This window comes from Theobroma umbraticum, unplaced genomic scaffold, assembly GCF_002168275.2.
Source record: "Theobroma umbraticum cultivar Fairchild unplaced genomic scaffold, ASM216827v3 scaffold_67.0, whole genome shotgun sequence".
NCBI lineage: Eukaryota > Viridiplantae > Streptophyta > Magnoliopsida > Malvales > Malvaceae > Theobroma > Theobroma umbraticum.
The window spans coordinates 2,472,429-2,472,652 of NW_018397262.1; positions in this window are offsets into that span (position 1 = coordinate 2,472,429).

Consider the following 224-nt stretch of genomic DNA (forward strand, 5'->3'; position numbering starts at 1 on the left):
CTTCAATCTTCAATGAGTATAAAGGTTGTCAAAGTGTTATTACCCGAATTCCTTGATTCCACACATCGATCACATTTGGTTCTTGATCATTGGTCAAAGAAATCCTTGTAAAGCCAAACATCAAGCCAAAAGATATGGTAGATCCATTTCCAAGGGACCATTTGCATGCTGCAAGATCAGATTTTGAGCACCTTGGATGGAGCATGGTGATTAAAGGATGTGCT